Source organism: Dendrobates tinctorius, unplaced genomic scaffold, assembly GCF_039654945.1.
Source record: "Dendrobates tinctorius isolate UK_male_01 unplaced genomic scaffold, ASM3965494v1 ptg000103l, whole genome shotgun sequence".
Lineage (NCBI taxonomy): Eukaryota > Metazoa > Chordata > Amphibia > Anura > Dendrobatidae > Dendrobates > Dendrobates tinctorius.
This window is the reverse complement of record NW_027361771.1, coordinates 45,730,136-45,748,506: the sequence shown is the minus strand read 5'-3', so window position 1 is coordinate 45,748,506 and position 18,371 is coordinate 45,730,136. Positions and strand designations below refer to the sequence as shown.

General features: G+C 47.7%; 1 protein-coding gene across 3 annotated transcripts in view; it reads right to left on the bottom strand.

The window, feature by feature from the left end:
• Nucleotides 1–18,371, bottom strand: part of LOC141100128 (uncharacterized) — an 80,490-nt gene that overhangs the window by 35,240 nt on the left and 26,879 nt on the right. The window contains exon 2 of one of the 3 annotated variants that reach the window (XM_073588384.1): nt 3,801–3,890. The exons of the other annotated variants lie outside the window; for them this stretch is intronic. The gene's annotated coding sequence lies outside the window, so the exon portion shown is untranslated. The remainder of the gene's footprint in view (nt 1–3,800; nt 3,891–18,371) is intronic. 3 annotated transcript variants of the gene reach the window in all.

Genomic DNA, 18,371 nt, shown 5'->3' with positions numbered 1-18,371 from the left:
TGCAATACAACAAGCTGGATGGCAAAACAAGTGCTAGTAATATCCCAAAAGTAATAGGAATGAAAAAATAACTTTTAACCATGCCAAAGGAGTTGAAAAGAAAAGTCTTGAGTGAGGAAAAGAAGGGCTCAATTCTGGCTTTACTAGCACAGGGATACAGTGAGCGTCATGTTGCCTCCATCCTTAAAATTTCTAAGACAGCAGCCCATTACTACAAGGTCAAGCAGCAGACATTGGGGACAACAAAGCTACAGACCGGCAGAGAGCAAAAACGACTCTCCACTGTCCGGGATGGCCGTCATCTTACTTGAATGTCAGTCAGCAACTGCAGGATGACATCAAGTGACCTACAAAAGGAATGGCAAATGGCGGCTGAAGTGAAGTGCATGGCAAGAACAGTTCGTAACAGACTCCTAGAGGCAGGGCTCAAGCCATGTAAAGGTAGGAAAAAGCCTTTCATCAATGAGAAGCAAAGGAGAGCCAGGCTGAAGTTTGCCAAAGACCATAAGGATTAGACCGTAGAGGACTGGAGTAAGGTAATCTTCTCTGATGAGTCTAATTTTCAGCTTTACCAACACCTGGTCATCTAATGGGTAGACAGAGACCTGGAGAGGCGTACAAAGCACAGTGTCTTGCACCCACTGTGAAGTTTGGTGGAGGATCGATGATGACCTGGGGAGGCTTCAGCAAGGCTGGAATTGGGCAGGGTAATCTTTGCGAAGGACGTATGAAACAAGAATACAAGATTATCCTGGAGAAACAGTTGATTCCTTCTGCTCAGGCAATGTTCCCCAACTCTGAGGACTGGTTTTTCCAGCAGGACAATGCGCCATGCCACACAGCTAGGTATATTAATGTGTGGATGAAGGACCACCACATCAAATCCCTGTCATGGCCAGCCCAATCTCCAGACCTGAACCCCATTGAAAACCTCTGGAATGTAATCAAGAGGAAGATGGATAGCCACAAGCCATCAAACAAAGAAGAACTGCTAACATTTTTGTACCAGGAGTGGCATAAGGTCAACTAAAAGCAGCGTGAAAAGACTGGTGGCAAGCATGCCAAGACGCATGAAAGCTGTGATTAAAAATCATGGTTATTCCACAAAATATGGATTTCTGTACTCTTCCTGAGATAAAACATTAGTATTGTTGTTTCTAAATGATTATGAACTTGTTTTCTTAGCATTATTTGAGAGCTGCAAGCACTGCATTGTTTTGTTATTTTGACCATTTCTCATTTTCTGAAAATAAATACAAAATTTAGTGCTTGGAAATTCAGAGACATGTCAGTAGTTTATAGAATAAAAGAGCAATTTACATTTTACGCAAAAATATAAAGAGAAAAATCAGACAAACTGAAAATTTTGCAGTGGTCTCTTAATTTTTGCCAGAGCTGTATATAAATGACAGTGTAGGGTCCTGTGTATAGCAAACGCTGTAGGCATGATCTATAGAAAATAGTCGTTGACATCATGTTGATAATACATGAGGAATGTATAAAGGACATTGCAAGGTTGTGTATATAGCACAGTGGATATAGAAAGTCTACACACCAATTAAAATGATAGGTTTTTGACATGTAAAAAAAATCATACCAATAAGAATTATTTCAGAATTTTTTCCACCTGTAATGTCACTCATAATCTAAAAAAATCCATTGAGGAACAATTGTAAATAATTTTAAGGGGAAAAATAAGAAAACTAAACTACTGTGGTTGCATAAAATTGGTCTTGGAGGCTGCCATGAGGTCCACACCAACATTAAAGGAGCTGCAGGAATTTCTGGCAAGTACTGGTACTGTACTGCATGTGACAACAATCTCCAGTATTCTTTATATGTATTACCTGTGGGTTATGGTGGCAAGATGGAAGCTTTTTCTTGCAAAGACAAATATCCAAGTCTGGTCTGGCTATGTTTTGTCAGAACCTACCTTGTCTGCCAAAAACATGTGGAAAAATGTGTTATGGTCTGATGAGGCCAAAGGTTACTTTTTTTATCCAAAATTCCAAAAGGTACGGTATGTTTGTTGCAAAGCCAACAATGCACATCACCAAAAGAATATTATACCCACAATGGAGAATGGTGGAGGCAGCACTATGCTTAAGTGCTGTTTTTCAGCAAGTGGAACTGGGCCTTTAGTTAAGGTGGTAGGAATTATGAGCAGTTCAACATATCAGTAAATTGTGCATCAAAACCTGAAGGCATCTGCTAAAAAGCTGAAGATGAACTTCAGCTTTTAGCACAACAACCAAACTAAGCAAATCTCCAAATCAACAAAAGTATGGCTTCACCAGAAGAAGATGGAGACCTTCAATGGCCCAACCAGAGCCAGATCTGCATCGAAGAGAAAATCTGTGGGTGACCTGAAGAGGGTGCTGTACGTAGCAGATGAACTCGCAATCTGACAGCTTTGGATCTACTCTATCTACTGCAAGGAAGAGTTGGCACATTGGATTGCAATTTCAGGATGATTCTAGATGTGCCTCGCTGACTGACTCCTACACAAACACTGAATGGTGTCATAAATTCAAGGGGGAATTCAACAAAGTATTAGTTTACGGTTGTGCATATTAATGCAACTATATTATTTTAGTTCATTATTATTTCACCCAAAATTATTTCCAATTATTTTTCAATCAAATTGTACAAATTATAGGTGAGATTAAAGATGGAAAAAAATGTAACTTAAGCTTCTTGATTTTATTTTTTATATGAGAAACACCTGGCATTATAACGGGTGTGCAGACTTTCTATATCAAATGCAAAAAAAGAGGTGAACAGGCACATCCAATAATAAAAAATCTTTAACCTTTATTCCAAATACATATCTTTAAAAATCAATACAAGGAAGACGTCCTACAGGAACCGCTCTGCTGCGCCCTTAGTCATACAGCATCTTCTATGTACCATATATGTACACGTGCATGTGCGTATATATCCTGCGAATAATACATGAGGACTATGCTGCAGACACTGCAGGCTCCTGTGTTTGATATAGGGGGCTTGTATATACACACATATCATATCTGTAGTACTGATGTATAGGGGAAGTCTCCTGTGTATATACTGTAAGGGGACTATAAAGGGGCTTGTATACACACAAATCTCTAGTATAGATGTATAGGGGCAGGCTCCTGTGTATGATATAGGGGGCTTGTATATACACACACATATCATATCTGTAGTATAGATGTATAGGGGAAGGCTCCTGTGTATATACTGTAATGGGACTATATAGGGGGCTTGTATACACACATCTTTGCAGTATACATATATAGGGGCAGGCTCCTGTGTATATACTGTACTGGGCCTACATAGGGGGCGTGTATACACATATCTGTAGTATACATGTATAGGGGCAGGCTCCTGTGTATATACTGTACTGGGCCTACATAGGGGGCGTGTATACACATATCTGTAGTATACATGTATAGGGGCAGGCTCCTGTGTATATACTGTAGGGGATAATATAGGGTGTTAGTATACACATCTCTAGTATAGATGTATAGGGGTAGGCTCTGGGGTACAGTTGTGGCCAAAAGTATTGACACCCCTGCAATTCTGTCAGATAATACTCAGTTTCTTCCTGAAAATAATTGCAAACACAAATTCTTTGGTATTATTATCTTCATTTAATTTGTCTTAAATGAAAAAACACAGAAAGAATTGTCCTAAAGCCAAATTGGATATAATTCCACACCAAACATAAGAAAGAGGGTGGACAAAAGTATTGGCACTGTTCGAAAAATCATGTGATGCTTCTCTAATTTGTGTAATTAACAGCACCTGTAACTTACCTGTGGCACCTAACAGGTGTTGGCAATAACTAAATCACACTTGCAGCCAGTTGACATGGAATAAAGTTGACTCAACCTCTGTCCTGTGTCCTTGTGTGTACCACATTGAGCATGGAGAAAAGAAAGAAGACCAAAGAACTGTATGAGGACTTGAGAAACCAATTGTGAGGAAGCATGAGCAATCTCAAGGCTACAAGTTGATCTCCAAAGACCTGAATGTTCCTGTGTCTACCGTGCGCAGTGTCATCAAGAAGTTTAAAGCCCATGGCACTGTGGCTAACCTCCCTGGATGTGGACGGAAAAGAAAAATTGACAAGAGATTTCAACGCAAGATTGTGCGGATGTTGGATAAAGAACCTCGACTAACATCCAAACAAGTTCAAGCTGCCCTGCAGTCCGAGGGTACAACAGTGTCAACCCGTACTATCCGTCAGTGTCTGAATGAAAAGGGACTGTATGGTAGGAGACCCAGGAAGACCCCACTTCTTACCCCGAGACAGAAAAAAGCCAGTCTGGAGTTTGACAAAACTTACCTGAAAAAGCCTAAAACGTTTTGGAAGAATGTTCTCTGGTCAGATGAGACAAAAGTAGAGCTTTTTGGGCAAAGGCATCAACATAGAGTTTACAGGAGAAAAAAAGAGGCATTCAAAGAAAAGAACACGGTCCCTACAGTCAAACATGGTGGAGGTTCCCTGATGTTTTGGGGTTGCTTTGCTGCCTCTGGCACTGGACTGCTTGACCATGTGCATGGCATTATGAAGTCAGAAGACTACCAACAAATTTTGCAGCATAATGTAGGGCCCAGTGTGAGATAGCTGGGTCTCCCTCAGAGGTCATGGGTCTTCCAGCAGGACAATGACCCAAAACACACTTCAAAAAGCACTAGAAAATGGTTTGAGAGGAAGCACTGGAGACTTCTAAGGTGGCCAGCATTGAGTCCAGACCTGAATCCCATAGAACACCTGTGGAGAGATCTAAAAATGGCAGTTTGGAGAAGGCACCCTTCAAATATCAGGGACCTGGAGCAGTTTGCCAAAGAAGAATGGTCTAAAATTCCAGCAGAGCATTGTAAGAAACTCATTGATGGTTACCGGAAGCGGTTGGTCGTAGTTATTTTGGCTAAAGGTTGTGAAACCAAGTATTAGGCTGAGGGTGCCAATACTTTTGTCTGGCCCATTTTTGGAGTTTTGTGTGAAATGATCAATGTTTTGCTTTTTGCTTCATTCTCTTTTGTGTTTTTTTCATTTAAGACACATTAAATGAAGATAATAATACCAAAGAATTTGTGTTTGCAATCATTTTCAGGAAGAAACTGAGTATTATCTGACAGAATTGCAGGGGTGTCAATACTTTTGGCCACAACTGTATATACTGTAAGGGAACTATATGGGGGCTTTTATACACACACATATCTGTAGCATACATGTATATGGACAGGCTCCTGTATATATATATATATATACTGTAAGGGGACTATATAGGGGGCTTGTATACACACACATCTCTAATATATATGTATAGGGTCAGGCTCTGGTATACATACTGTAAGAGGACTATATAGGGGACTTGTATACACCTGTAGTATACATGTATAGGGACAGGCTCCTGTGTATATACTGTAAGGGGATTATATAGGGGGCTTGTATACACACACATCTCTAGTATACAAGTATAGGGGCAGGGTCCTGTGTATATACTGTGTGGTGTAGTTTCCACTATGTCAGCTAGGGGGCGCTGTGTGGGTGTCCCAGGACGGGTGTACAGGCACATTCAGTGTGGTAACAGGAGCAGGGTCCTAAATGACCATTATGGGTCTCAAGGTGGGTGGCCTTGGGATGCAGGCTCCACGGTGTATTGATCAGCAGAGGTACTGCTGATCTTTCTGTTACACTGTGTCAGGGAAGCCTGTGTGTGTCTATACAACCTTTAGTGATGTCATAGCCATGTGATCCCCTTTGGGTGTGGTTACAGGGCTATGTAATTGAGGTGTTTGGCACATGTGAGAGACTGTGAGGGAGTCTGTCTGAGTGTGGACAGACTTCCATGTGTCCAGGCGGGACACTACAGAGGTTGTATATGGGGAGGACTACAGCTCCCAGCATGTGCTGAGACTCTCGGTCCGAGTCTGAAGCCACGGACATTTGTGTTCTTTTGCCTAATCTAGAGGCTATTTTGGTAATGTGCTCCCTTGTGGGTTTATGATGCAAATAAACCCCATGAACTTTGGGAAGAACCTGCCTCATGATTGTCTCCCGCAGCACCTAAGCGAGTCGAATCCCTACAATTGGTGGAGAATGCGGGCAGCGATTCCCAGAAGCACGTGTGGCAGTGCTGTCGATTCTGAGCCAGGAGAGCAGACGGTCTGACAACTGTGAGTAATACTGACCGAGGTCAGAGAAAGTGACTGTATTAAAATTTGTGGGATACCTCTGAGGAGAAGAGGCGTCCAGGAACCTGTGTGGCCGACACAGGTAACAGACAGGAGTCTGTGTTGCACTGGGGTCAGTGAGAGACTGTGTTCCTGGAGGGGTCAGTGAGCAAGGTCCTGGAGGGTCAGTGTTGGGAAGAGCCCTGAAGCACGTGCTATGACCTTGGACCTGGTGAGGCGTGTGTTGGGCAGTCTCAGGTGGAGACGGATGTCCTGAAGAGCACTCGCTGAGCCCCTGGACCTGGTGAGACCGGTGTGTTGGGAAACCCTGGGAGGAGGGCTGCTCCCTGAATAGCACCCGGTGTGCGCCTGTGTGTTGGACGGTCTCAGGCGGAGACGGTACGTCCTGAACAGCACACGGACAGGACATGAGAGACTGTGCATGTGTTTTTGTTTTTTTTTTTTCTTTTCCTCTGCAAAACCTGAAGGTGCTTGCTGTGGCTCAGTGGGGTCACGAAGGTCTCGCAGCACAGGGTCCTGGTGTTTTTCCTTTTTTGGGATCTGCCCTGGGAGCATTGGTAGCAGACGCTGTCTGTCTACACCATCCTGCTGCAGCTTTATTGCATGTGACTAAGCGGATACAGTAGTTGTGGCTTTACACAACTATTAAGGGTGAGTACCCTGTATTATTGCTGCATAACCCATTATACCTGCAATGGTAAGGCCCTATGGGCGCACTTTTGTGGCTTTTTTATCTTTGAGGGTGACAAGCGGCTTCCAGTAACCCGGCGGGGTTACGAAGGTGACAAGCGGCTTCCGGTGGATCGGCGCGTCCACGAAGACGGAGCAGCAGGGACTGCAGTGACACCAGCCGCTGTGTGTGTGTGTGAACAGCAGCCGGAGGTGCCGGTGGTTTGTGACAGCAGAAGCTGTGGTGGTGCCAGCAAGAACTTGTCTGGTATCGTGAGAGACAAACTGTACTGTGTGAACTGTGGCATAAGAAGTTCTGCAGAACGGACATGGGGAAATCCCAAAAGGGGGCGGTGACCCAAAAGGGAGTGGTAACCAAAAAAGGGGTGGAGTCCCAAAAGGGGGCGGTGACCCAAATTAGAGTGGTAACCCAAAAAGGGGTGGAGTCACAAAAGGGGGAGGTGACCCAAATTGGAGTGGTAACCCAAAAGGGGGTGGAGTCCCAAAAGGGGGCGGTGACCCAAATTGGAGTGGCAACCCAAAGCGGGGTGGTGGTCCAGAAAGGGGCCAAGTTTGAAGAAGTGACAGCACTAGGTGACTCAGTAGGTACGTCTGGAGTACCGCAGTGTATGTGCAGGTCTTTTTCAGAATGTGGAATATCATTTCCAGGTAGTAATGACGGGCCACAGATGTGTACAGTGATGCTGCACCGGGAAGGAGCCTTTGGTCGGCTGGACTCAGAGAGTCAGGTGACTGACAGGAACGCCTCTCATTTTCTCTCTGACCGAGAAAAACGTCAGGGTTCGCTGTAAACACGGGGTCACGGTGAACTACGCAGTAGACACAGTAGTGTTTGAGTGGACCAAAGGTGCTGAGTGCCAAGGTAGAGGGATACCACGGGACTTAGTCTATGCCTGGGAGAGGGGCCGGGACTTTCTTTTGTTTGATGACATTTGGTCGGATGATGGAGATGCTTCGACTGTGGGGCCAGCGGACACTGAGACAGTGACGGCTCCTGACATGGACAGGTCAGAGGTAGAACTGACCAGAGGAAGAAGTACATCTGCCCAACTGACGGACCTGACGTCTCGTGATAAGACAGATGGTGGGCTGGGAGATGAGACTACTGGACTAGACACATTGGTGCTGGACGGTAACTGGAGGGTTCACTCGACTGGTGTGACTGACCCAGTGGTACCCTTTGATGATATAATTAAAGAGGTAGTGGTGAGACACGTGCTGGCCAAAAGAGAACAAGATCATGAGATACAGCTGATAAAGGAGACTGTAACAGAACATGTCGAACGGGAAAGAGTCCTAAGGCAAGCAGCTGAGCACAGAGTGGATGAGCTGGAGAAGGAAGTCTCTGAGCTCAGAGGTCACCTGTCAGCATGTAAAACCATGAACAAGACCCTGTTGGAAGATATGGAGGTGCTCAGAGAGGCCCAAGAGAAGCATCAACAGGAGATTCTCAGGAGTGAGGATCAGCGTCGCTACCTGGCAGAGGAGCGAGATAAAGTTCTGCAAGAACTCAGTGGAGTAGTAAAAGGTCTTCTGCAGAAGAAGTGGATGGGTGAAGACGTACAGCAGCCGAGCCCGACTGATAGCAAGGCAGAACTGCCAAAGCCCATCTTGGAAAAGGGTCCTGAAGACTGTAAATCTCAGGAAGATGGTGAACCAAGAGCTGCACAAGACAGTCACCCGGTCTTGGCAGATACCTTGAGGGAAGTGTCCGTGGGGAACCCAGAACCATCTGTCCAGGATGAGAGCAAGTCCATGACCTTCAAGTGCGTGATGGAGGTACCCGAAGACGTGCGAGAAGCGTGTGCCAGCGAAGGTGTGCATGAGACCTTTAAAAAGGCAGTAAAGGCCTATAGTGTGAGCTGGGCACCAGAAACAGACCAGTTGGTGATACTGGCAGAAACGGAAGACACAGAGAGAAGGGTGGCTGTCCTGAAGGAGATGCACCTACAATGTCTCCGCACGAAACAGATGCTCGTGGAGCGTAATAGGAAAGCCGCTCGACGTCTGGAGCTTGCAAGGGAAGCACAAAGTCGGCTGGGCTTTGTGGAAGACAATTCCGGTACCCAGAAATCTGGTGGGGAAGTCGTTGGCAGACTTGGAAAGGTGATGCAGGAGATGGTGAATCGATCCTGTGTGAAGAGAGTGAGGATCCCACCTGCTGGTGAAATCCAAGTCGTTATTGAAGATGACATGGTTCCTGTCATTGTGGTTGGTTCGGTGGAAAGCATTGGGAAGCTTCGCATGCTCCTGGAATATCGGGTAGCGTACCTGAAGGAGATTGAGCAGCTAAGACAGGATCGACTGCAGATGAATGAGCAGATAGAGAACGTCAGGTGGCGTCCACCTCCAACCCAAGGTGTATGGACCCGAAGGGATCCTCCAAGGAATGAAAGGACAGGTAGTCGAAGGCAAGAACGTTGAGAGTCCGCAAGTGGCCGTTCTAATCGTAGTAACATAGGCACGAGACCCGGTGGTGGACATAGTGACAGAGGGTCAGACGCAGACCAGCCAGTTGGCCCAGCTGGACGTGGGACTCATGACAGTGTGAACTGGGAGAGCCGGCCGGTGAGAGAAAGGTCGGGTGACGGAGCGCACTGCAAACAGGTGGAGACTAAAGAGTGTCTGATCACACTGACGGACGTTGACGGGAAGGCCAAAGCCCAAGGCCGAGATACTGACCGCTGGGGGCGGGGGAGGCCTAACGTGAATATGAGGCAGTTTGACTACCGAAACAGACGGAGATGGTCCTCTCGACTTGTAGGGCAAGGTGACATGGGTGCCAGGTCTCAAGATACCTGGGTGATGTCATGTGTTCAACCCCACAAGTTTGAATAGAGGGGGGAGGTATGTGGTGTAGTTACCACTATGTCAGCTAGGGGGCGCTGTGTGGGTGTCCCAGGACGGGTGTACAGGCACATTCAGTGTGGTAACAGGAGCAGGGTCCTAAATGACCATTATGGGTCTCAAGGTGGGTGGCCTTGGGATGCAGGCTCCAGGGTGTATTGATCAGCAGAGGTACTGCTGATCTGTCTGTTACACTGTGTCAGGGAAGCCTGTGTGTGTCTATACAACCTTTAGTGATGTCATAGCCATGTGATCCCCTTTGGGTGTGGTTACAGGGCTATGTAATTGAGGTGTTTGGCACATGTGAGAGACTGTGAGGGAGTCTGTCTGAGTGTGGACAGACTTCCATGTGTCCAGGCGGGACAGTACAGAGGTTGTATATGGGGAGGACTACAGCTCCCAGCATGTGCTGAGACTCTCGGTCCGAGTCTGAAGCCACGGACATTTGTGTTCTTTTGCCTAATCTAGAGGCTATTTTGGTAATGTGCTCCCTTGTGGGTTTATGATGCAAATAAACCCCATGAACTTTGGGAAGAACCTGCCTCATGATTGTCTCCCGCTGCACCTAAGCGAGTCGAATCCCTACAACTGTAAAGGGATTATATAGGGGGCTTTTATACACACACCTCTGTAGTATACATGTATAGGAGCAGGCTCCTGTGTATATACTGTAAGGGGACTATATAGGGGGCTTGTATACACACCCATTTCTGTAGTATACATGTATAGGGGCAGGCTCCTGTGTATATACTGTAAGGCGACTATATAGGGAGCTTGTATACACACACACATCTCTACAGTCATGGCCAAAAGTTTTGAGAATGACACAAATATTATATTTTCACATGATCTGCTGGCCTCTGGTTTTTATGTGTGTTTGTCAGATGTTTTTATCACATACAGAAATATAATTGCAATCATATTATGAGTAGCAAAAGGTTATATTGACAGTTAGAATGAGTTAATGCAGCAAGTCAATATTTGCAGTGTTGACCCTTCTTCTTCAGGACCTCAGCAATTCTCCCTGGCATGCTCTCAATCAACTTCTGGATCAAATCCTGACTGATAGCAGTCCATTCTTGCAAAATCAATGCTTTTATTTTGTCTGAATTTGAAGGTTTTTGTTTGTCCACCCGTCTCTTGATGATTGACCACAAGTTCTCAATGGGATTAAGATCTGGGGAATTTCCAGGCCATGATCCCTGAGCCATTTAGTTATCACCTTTGCTTTATGGCAAGGTGCTCCATCATGTTGAAAAAGGCATTGTTGATCGCCAAACTGCTCTTGGACAGTTGGGAGAAGTTGCTCTTGGAGGACATTCTGGTACCATTCTTTATTCATGGCTGTGTTTTTAGGCAAGACTGAGAGAGAGCCCATTCCCTTGGGTGAGAAGCAACCCCACACATGAATGTTTTCAGGATGCTTGACAGTTGGCATGAGACAAGACTGGTGGTAGCGCTCACCTGGTCTTCTCCGAATAAGCCGTTTTCCAGATGTCCCAAACAATCGAAATGGGGATTCATCAGAGAAAATGACTTTACCCCAGTCCTCAGTAGTCCACTCCCTGTACCTTTTGCAGAATATCAGTCTGTCCATGATGTTTTTCCTGGAGAGAAGTGGCTTCTTTGCTGCCCTCCTTGAGACCAGGCCTTGCTCCAAAAGTCTCCGCCTCACAGTGCGTGCAGATGCACTCACACCTGCCTGCTGCCATTCCTGAGCAAGCTCTGCACTGCTGGTAGCCCGATCCCGCAGCTGAAACACTTTTAAGAGACGGTCCTGGCGCTTGCTGGTCTTTCTTGGGCGCCCTGGAGCCTTTTTGGCAACAAGGGAACCTCTCTCCTTGAAGTTCTTGATGATGCGATAGATTGTTGACTGAGGTGCAATCTTTCTAGCTGCGATACTCTTCCCTGTTAGGCCATTTTTGTGCAGTGCAATGATGACTGCACGTGTTTCTTTAGAGATAACCATGGTTAACAGAAGAGAAACAATGATGCCAAGCACCAGCCTCCTTTTAAAGTGTCGAGTGGTATCATTCTTACTTAATCATGACAGATTGATTTCCAGCCCTGTCCTCATCAACACCCACACCTGTGTTAATGGAGCAATCACTGAAACGATATTAGCTGGTCCTTTTAAGGCAGGGCTGCAATGATGTTGAAATGTGTTTTGGGGGATAAAGTTCATTTTCTAGGCAAATATTGACTTTGCAAGTAATTGGCATTAGAAAAAATGAAGCAGTAGACTTTGTAAAAATTAACATTTGTGTCATTCTCAAAACTTTTGGCCATGACTGTAGTATACAGGGCTGTGGAGTCGGAGTCGTGGAGTCGGAGCTCATGTTGGTGGAGTCGGTATAAAATGGTCCGACTCCTAAAATATATAATAAATTGGGTACAGTAGTTCAATGCAGAATGTGCTGAATATTTTTTCATAGGAATTTGGGAAAGTTATGAAATGTCCTATAAATGGCTGTTCTATTCCTGATCTAAGGCTACATTCACACACAGCGTTTTTGCTGCGTTTTTTGAGGATATGTTTTTCAGCTGCAAAAGCAGATCAGCTTTTTAAAAAACCGCATCACCTGAAAGGTTTTTGAGCTCATAGATAATGTTTTCAATAGCAAAAGCAGATTAGAAATCTGCTCTATCTATCCATTTATCCATATCTGTACCAAAAAGAATGAAAGCCAGGTAGCACACAGACTAACACTTCTTTTTTTCTTAGCACCAGTCAGGTACACCTCATAGCTGCCCAAAAGGACGCCCAGGACAGGCATTGCTCGTCTTCAGTAACACATCAACATCAATTGATAGTTGGAATAAATAGACTGCATTCACCACATCTTAAGGTGCAGGCTTTATTTTCAAGTGTAGGGGTGTGCAGTATAAGGTTCTGCAGCAGCTGAGGTGTGCAGTATGAGATTCTGCGGAACAGTATGAGGTTCTGCCCCCCCTAGTTTTGATCCTGGCTAAAACCGTTTCTTATAGATATGGCGAACCCTCAGGTAACCCTAAATGAAGGTCAATGGACACAGGTGGCTGAATTGAAGGAATTGCTTAATCACCTATTTACCGTGACGAAAAAATTACAAGCTGAGGATTTAACTCCTGGCATTTTCATAAGGGAGTGGAAGAACTTGCTATTTTGCCTGTCCCAAAGAGGAGATTTAATCGCAGATGGCATTTCTGCTTCAATGAAACGGAGAGAGACACAGCTATTGGAAAATAAAATTTTTCTGGCAGCTGTTTATGTGGACCCAAGTCATCGTATATTGCTTGATGATCAATAGCTTACTAAAGGAAAAGAAGCTCTGGCTGAGGTAGCAGTTAGGATGAGTGGCCTACAGGAGGACTGCCAGGCGCAAGAGGACTTGGGTCCTGACAGTGCTACTGCTGCCATATCTTCATCCTCATCAGATGAGGAGTTTGACTTTGACAAGTATTTGGATGATATGGAGCAGGCAAAGCGTTGCTGCAAGGAATAAGATTTCACTCCGTCTCCTATAGCAAGCAGATTGACCATATTTCAGAAAAATGTTTCACTTGCTCTCAAGGAAAAAGGAGATTTTTGTGTACTCACTGTAAAATCTTTCTCTTAGCCTCTAATTGGGGGACACAGAACCATGGGTGTTATGCTGCTGTCCACTAGGAGGCGACACTATGCATAATCTGAAAAAGATTAACTTTGGCTCCTCCTCTGAAGTATACACCCCTGGACGGCGTCAGCCTTCTCCAGTTTTGTGCAAAAGCATTAGGAGGAACATAACAGAAATAACATAACCATGCCTGTAAGAAGGCCACTATGTACGAGCTCAAAGAACAATATGAGAGCTCAACCGTAACAACGGCCCGTAAGGGCAACAGGGTGGGAGCTGTGTCCCCCAATTAGAGGTTAAAAGAAAGAGATTTTACGGTGAGTACACAAAAATCTCCTTTACTCTGTCGCATCATTGGGGGACACAGAACCATGGGACGTCCCAAAGCAGTCCCTGGGTGGGAAGCAATGGACGAATATTGTGCTGACAGGTCCCTAAACTTGGGGCACTGCCGCCTGCAGAACCCGTCTACCCAGGCTCGCGTCCGCTGAGGACTGGGTTTGAACTTTGTAGTGTTTCGTAAACGTGTGTAGGCTACTCCACACTTGTTGTGCCGAAGCCTGGTGCCGAATGGCCCAGGAGGCCCTTACCGCCCGCGTAGAATGTGCCGTGATACCGGCCGGAAGAGGAGAGTTGTTAAGGTGGTAAGCCTCTTGTATGGTGGACTTGATCCACCTGGCAAGGGTAGCTTTGGAAGCCGGCAGACCCTTGCGAACGCCTTCCGGAAGAAGGAAAAGGGAATCAGACTTCCGGAAGGGTGCAGTCCTAGACACGTATATACGCAATGCCCTGACGAGGTCAAGCGTATGCAGCGCCTTCTCCACTCTATGAATCGGAACCGGGCAAAGGGATGGCAGTGAAATTTCCTCATTGAGGTGGAAGTTGGACACAACCTTCAGAAGGAAGGATGTAACCGTACGGAGAACCACCTTGTCCTGGTGAAAGGCCAGGAAGGGCCGTCTGCAGGAGAGTGCCGACAGTTCAGACACCGTGCGTAGCGAGGTGATTGCCACTAGAAAGACCACCTTCTGTGATAGAAGGCTGAGTGGGACTTCCTTAAGGTAGTTCGAAAGGTGGTGCCTGCAATGCTGTCAGGACCAGGTTGAGGTCCCACGTCTCCAGTGGACGTCTGTAGGGGGGAACCAATCGGGAGACCCCCTGGAGAAAAGTCCTCACTTGCGGCTTGTTAGCAATGCGTCTCTGAAAAAGCACTGAGAGCGCTGACACCTGGCTCTTAAGTGAGCCCAGGGATAGCCTGGCGTCCAGGCCCGATTGAAGAAAACCAAGAACATTTGGGAGGGAATAAGGGAGTGGGATCTGGCCGCGGGATTCGCACCAGGTAAAGAAAGCTCTCCAGGTACGGTAATAGATCTTGGCGGAGGCTGGCTTCCATGCCCTGATCATGGTTCTAATGACATCCGGTGAGAGCCCTGCCTGGGTTAGAACCCAGGTCTCAAGGGCCACGCCGTCAAATTGAGGGCCCCTGAGTTCTGGTGGAAGAACGGGCCTTGTGACAGAAGATCGGGACGGTCGGGGAGACGCCAGGGGGCGTCTGCTGTAAGTTGTACGACGTCGGCGTACCATGTACGTCTGGGCCAGTCTGGCGCGATTAGGATGGTTGGAACTCCCTCTTGTTTGATCTTCCTCACGACTCTGGATATCAGGGGGAGAGGTGGAAAAATGTACAGAAGCTGGAACTTGGTCAAGTCCTGAACCAGGGCATCTGTTCCGAGCGACCGCGGATCGCGTGTCCTGGCCATGAAATTGGGGACCTTTGCATTGAGATGGGATGCCATTAGGTCCACGTCCGGGGTCCCCCAGCGATGGCAGATCTGGCGAAAAATTTCGGGATGGAGAGATCACTCCCCCAAGTCCATTCCTTGTTTGCTTAGGAAGTCGGCTTCCCAGTTGTCCACACCCGGAATGTGGACCGCAGAGAGTACCGACTTCGTGCCTTCCGCCCAGTGGAGGATATGTGCCACTTCTCTCATCGCCTGGGTACTGCAGGTCCCACCTTGGTGATTCACATATGCCACCGCCGTGGCATTGTCCGACTGTACTCTGATATGAGAGGCTGCCAGTAATTGACGAAAAGCTCTCAATGCCAGGAAGATGGCCCGAATTTCCAGGATGTTGATGGGCATGTTCGCTTCCACTGGTGACCACTTGCCCTGTGCCTTGTGATGTAGGTGCACCGCACCCCAACCTGTTAGGCTCGCGTCGGTGGTCAGGACCTTCCATTGACCTGAGAGAAAGGATTTTCCCGTTGCAAGTGAGGTTGGCTTGAGCCACAAGTGTAGGGACCTCCTGGTTGCTGATGTTAGCCGGAACTCCCTGTCGAGGGAGAAAGGATTCCTGTCCCAGGACTTGAGGATGGCTAGTTGAAGAGGCCTGAGGTGAAACTGGGCAAATGTTACCACCTCCATTGCTGCTGCCATCCTGCCGAGTACTCTCATGGCAAACCGGAGAGATCGGGGGGAATTGCGGAGGAGTATGCGGACTCCTAGACGGACAGCCAGTGCCTTGTCCTTGGGAAGGAGCACCAGACCTCTGCAGGTGTCGAATAACATCCCCAGGAAGGTCAGAGACTGACTCGGGGTAGTTGATGACTTTTGTAAGTTGACTAACCAGCCCAGGCGACTCAGTGTCGATAGTGATTGAGATGCTGACCTCGCAATCCTTGAAGGTGGAAGCCTTGATGAGGTCATCCAGGTATGGAACGACTACTATGCCTCTGGAGTGTAGAACGTCCATGGTGGCTGCCATGATCTTGGTAAACGTTCTGGGAGCCGTGGCGAGACCGAACTCGAGAGCCACAAACTGGTAGTTGGCCTGGTTGATTGCGAATCTGAGAAATCTCTGATGGGCGGGAGCAATCGGTATATGCAGGTATGCGTCTTCTATGTCTATGGAGGCGAGATATTCTCCCTTCTCCATGGACGCAATGATTGACCGAAGGGACTCCATGCGAAAATGACGAACCCGAACATACTTGTTGAGTTGTTTTAGGTCTAGTATGGGCCGAACGCTGCCTCCCTTCTTGGGTACTACAAACAGATTGGAGTAGAACCCTCGGAAGCGCTCTTCTGCACGAACCGGTACTATGACTCCTGCCTGAAGGAGGGAGGAAATGGCTTGATGGAAGGCACGAGCCTTGTCTGGCGGTTTTGGGGAACAGAGAGGAAGAACCGGTTCGGTGGGCTGGAGTGAACTCGATCTTGTATCCGGAAGACACTATTTCCTTGACCCACCTGTCTTCTGTAATAGGCAGCCAGACCTGCTGAAAGAGTAGCAGTCGTCCGCCTACGGGTGGGGTGTCTTCCGGAATTCGTGAGTCATGATGAGGAGAAAGTCTGAGGTTTCCCTCCTTTGGGCTTTGCCTGGCCTGCTTTCGACTGCCAGGTCCTGTCCGGCCTCTGCGCCGCCCGTGGGCTGTCTCTGCGCGGAGAGTGGTTACGATTTTGTGCTGGGCGCGAGACGGACCAGCCTGAAGAATTCCGAAAGGATGGGAATTGAGTTTGGTTACGCCTTTTGAACGTGCGTTTAGGTTTTAGTTGAGGGAGAGAGGTACTCTTACCCCCAGTGGCACTGGATATCATTGTGTCCAACTTTTCACCGAAAAGCCGCCCACTGAGGTACGGGAGATGCGTGAGAGACTTCTTTGAGGCCGCGTCCGCTTTTAATTCCCGCAGCCAGAGGATACGCCGGATCATGATGGCGTTTGATGCTATTCCCGCTACACCTCTTGCGGAATCCAGAGCTGCATGAAGTATGTAATCTGCTACCACCGCTATTTGGACCGCCTGGTCCGACAGCTCAGGATTTGAGGCTTGGAGGCCAGCCTGCAATTTTTTGGCCCAAGACAGAATGGCTTTGGCCGCCCAGACTGAAACGAACGCGGGAGTCAGAGAGGCCCCTGCCGCTTCGAAGATTGAACGAGCCATGCATTCTACCTGCCGGTCTGCTGCATCCCTGAGGGTTGAGCTATCTGGCAGGGAGAGGAGGGTCTGTGCTGCTAGCCTAGACTGGGGGGTCCACTTCGGGTGGATCTGTCCACTCCTTGGTGTCCTTCTGTGGAAAGGGGTGCCTTGCTTCCAGATATTTGTGATTGGCGAATTTCTTCTCAGGCTGCGAAAACTGCTTAGTAAGTATCGCCTGAAATTCCGGGTGATTAGAGAAGACCTTAGGTGGTTTCAGAACACTTTCAAAGCAAATCTTGTGTTCTGGGGCTTCCGGGGTGGATCAGAAATGTCCAGCACCTGATGGCTGGAAGAAGTTACGTCCTCAACTAGCGTCGTATTGCTTGGGGGGCCAGGGACCAGAGACCTCTCCGTTTTGTTGTCTGAGTCGGAGTCACAGATGCCTTCCGATTTCTGCGTGTCGCTATGGCGTTCCCTGGTGGGCGAACTGGGGCGGAGGTCTTCTGTGGTCGGGGATCGCTGTGGAGATCTGCGTTGTCTGTCTCTGTTAGGGGACGGTCTAGGTGACCTGGAACCACGGTGTCTCTCCCTGGAGGGTGATGACCGTGTGCTATGGGATGACGCGGATGAACGCGACCTGTGGGTCCGCTTACGTCTGTGTCGGAAACGGCATGTCCTTGAGACGGGTTGTCCCTTTGCTGGGTAACGTTTATAGCCGAGGCATGACCCTGCAGAGCCTGGAGTAGTGTGGAGGTTAGGTTATCTATGGACTGTGTCATAGACTGCGACATCTGAGTAGCCCATTCCGGCATGGTAGCAGGCGCTGAAGCAATGGTAGGGGCTTCTTGGGAAGCTGACCCAGTATTTTGGATACAATCCCGGCAGTGCGGGTACATGCTGCCACTGGGGAGAGCGGTTTTGCAGGCTGTGCAGAAAGCATAAAAGCAGTCCTGCCCGGTTCTCTTCCTTGAGCCCGGCATAGTGCACAGAGGCTGGCTAGCAGAGGACCCTACAGGGGTGGCTACGCAGAGGAAAACTATAGGAGAGCCTTATAGGTAAAATGGATTCACAGCCCAGTAAAGAGAACCCAGCTGTGATCTTACCACACCAGTGTGCCCCTAGGTCCAGC